Source organism: Puntigrus tetrazona, chromosome 22, assembly GCF_018831695.1.
Source record: "Puntigrus tetrazona isolate hp1 chromosome 22, ASM1883169v1, whole genome shotgun sequence".
Classification (NCBI taxonomy): Eukaryota; Metazoa; Chordata; class Actinopteri; order Cypriniformes; family Cyprinidae; genus Puntigrus; species Puntigrus tetrazona.
This window is the reverse complement of record NC_056720.1, coordinates 5,004,603-5,008,039: the sequence shown is the minus strand read 5'-3', so window position 1 is coordinate 5,008,039 and position 3,437 is coordinate 5,004,603. Positions and strand designations below refer to the sequence as shown.

General features: G+C 37.0%; 1 pseudogene; it reads left to right on the top strand.

Moving 5' to 3' along the window:
* Positions 1–231: 231 nt before the first annotated feature.
* Positions 232–3,432, top strand: LOC122328163 (annotated as a pseudogene).
* The last annotated feature ends 5 nt before the right edge of the window (positions 3,433–3,437 follow it).

The following is a 3,437-nucleotide window of genomic DNA, read 5'->3' as shown; positions in this document are numbered from 1 at the left end:
AAAATAAATAAAATTTAACAAAACATGTCTTTTTTTTTTTTTTAGCAAACTACCTCTGTTTTTACTTTAATGGCCTTTAAGAATAATAATTAAAAAATATATATTTTCCTTTCTGTTAATTAGTCTCTCTCCCCTCGCGCCTCGCGCTGGTGACGTCCCCGCGGGCGCGCGCACGCACGCAGCGTCGGGTCTTTCTGATGCGAGGTAAACATTTCACGGTGTTTCTCTCTTATTCACTAACGGATCTTTTAAAGCGTCGCGCCACGGAGTCATTTCTGTAACGTGCTGTTTTGATCCGGTGCTATTTTTTTGCGTCTTTTCTGGAGTCCGCTGTCTGAAATAATAATCATTTAGCCTAGCAGACGACGATGTGTGCTAAATACATATTTTGTGTGACTGTTTCTATGTTCACAGCAATAATGGCTTTGTTACCGATTGCCACTTAATCAAACGTGTGATATCCATCATGCCGGGCCTTTTAAATCCGTCGCAAGATCATAAATATTAATATGTAGATTAGTTTAGTAATATTTTCTGGTGTGTAAAAATAAATAGTTTATGTTCACACACACACACAAAAAAATATTTTTTTGTTTTTATTCAATGACTGCAATTTAACTACATTAGGATGATAATACATATGTTGCTAATAAACATCATCTCCATCAAAAATAGATCATAATGTGAAAAAAAGACGATATTTATATATGCACAGTATGTTAATTAGTTTTAAAAAGCAAGTACTGTTTACTAATTGGTTGGATATATAAAGACAGGCAGCTTGTTTAAAGCCTGTGAATTACTGAAAGCATTCGTTTGATAATCTGTGCTGTATTTATGACTGATTTATGTTTGTTTTTGGCAGTTTTGCTCGTCCTTTCTCACAGTGGAGCTCTTCCCACAGGTCTTAATGCTGAATGTTCCCACGAGTAAAGACGACAGAGTTGGCGAACATAACGACAAAATAACATGAATGATCCAGAAACCTGCAGAATTAAACCGGAAGATACCGAAGAACCAATAGGTTGGTGTTTGCTCTTAATTTTTCAGTGAGGCTATAAAACCGGTCATCAATTAATAATTGTTTTCAGTTAGAAAAAATGCAATTGCTTTTGCAATACGTATATAGATACAAGAATATATAGGGGAGTTGGCAATACCCTATTAGGCATATGTCAAATTGCTAATGCTTTTATCATGGCATACGGTATAATATTGAAATATAGTTATAAAAAAGGGGTTGCCGTAAAGTTTAACTAAAATAATTGAACACTTACAAACAGTAAATCAATACATAAAAAGCCGATTAAAAATTATTATAAAGACCAAAAGATCTTAGCTAATGCATTAACATTAACAATAAGCAATAGCTAAATTTGCTACAGTACTTATTTGTTTTTTAATAACTCTTAAATTATGTACAGTAGCAAGATTATTAAATATGGGAAGTACTGAAGATTAATAAATGTTTACAAGAATTTTTCATTGCCAGTTTAGCCATAATGCAAAGCGTGACCAAACAATGAAGAAATAAAACACTTTACTATATATAACTATATATAACGCACAATATCTTCGTAGTGATGATAATGTAGATTCCTAGACTGTATGGATGTGATTAAACACAAAACGCAGAGCTTCTTTTGCAAGCTTCCATGAAAAAGCTTCAGCTTTTATTTTCCTTTACACCCTGGAGAAGATATCACAGGTTCACCAAGTTGAAATTGAAACGATCCATCCTCGATGGCTTTTAGCTTGACGGATCTCCTCTCAGCTAGCGCGTCATGTCAAAGTGAAAGTAGCTTTGTCACCCGAACCTGCAATAAAACGAGAACCCGATGTGCCTTAGAAGTGGACGATATGGTTTTCTTTTTCACCCTGTATGTTAACCTTGAGGTTTCAGGTCACCCTGTATTAAGTTAAGGTTCAGATCGCCCTGTTAATGAAAACAAGGATATAATCGAACTGGAAAATGTTGACATTGGATAACTTTCAAAACCCGAAAAGATCAGCTGGAAAACACGCGTTTCTAAAACGTTTATGTCCTCTCTCTCGATCCCAATCGCAGTTCTCTGGTCTCGCCAAGTCATTTAAAGCTACAGAACAGTAATTTAATTCCCTACATGAATCTAAAACAAATAATATCAGGGTAACTCTTCGTGAAATGTGTACAATATGGAGCCCGGGTTTTATGTTGGTTTAGGAGGAAGTTTAGAGAAACATTTATGCTGACTGCAATCTTCAGGAGGTCTGACAATTATTATAATATTTTCTTACATATATTTATATAACATTGTCGAACCCTGACATAAAAATAGTTCTTAAACGTATTCAATAGCTCGCCGTACAACACAAATGGTTTGTGCCTGGATTGAATTAAAAGTAATTGGGTGATCGGGTTAACTAACTAAAATGAATGCATCGAAATGTTTTCTAGTGTTTCTACTATTATAGGCATCTCACATTCTTTTAATTTCAGGGTTTCTTTTTAATGATAATCATAATTTTGAACCCTCTGAACCTTTTGCTTTCATTTCAGGGCCGTTGCAATTGAAAAAGGAGATTGAAGAACTGTCTGAAGCTGAAGAGGAGCATCATGTCAAAACTGAAGAAAAATCATTAACCCCTTTGAGTCCTAACAAAATATGTTTCGCTTGCCCTATGTGTGAAAAGAGTTTCTCGTGTAGGCAAAATCTTGATCTTCACATTAAATTTCATCGCGGAGGGAAGCCTTATGCATGCGAGCAGTGCGATATGATTTTCACAATAAAAGGGAACCTTAATGAACACGTGAAAATTCACGCCGCAGAGAAGAAACACATCTGTGATCAGTGTGGGAAGAGCTTCCCGCAAAAACGAAACCTCGATGAACACGAAAAAATCCACAGCCTGGAGAAACCGTACGCATGCGATCGATGTGGGAAGAGTTTCCCATTTAAAGGAAACCTCGACGAACACGTGAGGATCCACACCGGAGAGAGGCCGCACAAATGTGATCAGTGCGGGAAGAGCTTCGCACAAAAAGGAAACTTTAACGTACACATGAAAATCCATACTAGAGGGAAACTTCACGCGTGTGATCAAAGTGGGAAGAGCGTCACACTAAAAGCATCCTTTAATGACGCGTGAGAATCCACACCGGAGAGAAACCGCACACGTGTGATGTGCGGGAAGAGTTTCACTCAAAAAGGAGCTCTTAACGAACACATGAATATTCACACCGGAGAAAAACCACACAACTGTGATCAGTGCGGGAAGAGTTACGCACGAAAAGGAGCGCTTAATGATCACATGAAAGTCCACACCGGAGAAAAGCCGTATACTTGTGATCAATGCGGGAAGAGTTTCATAAAATCAGGTGTTTATAAAGTACATCTGCTTACTCATTCTAGAGAAAGGCTGTATAGCTGTGACCAGTGCGGTAAAAAGTTTTTTAG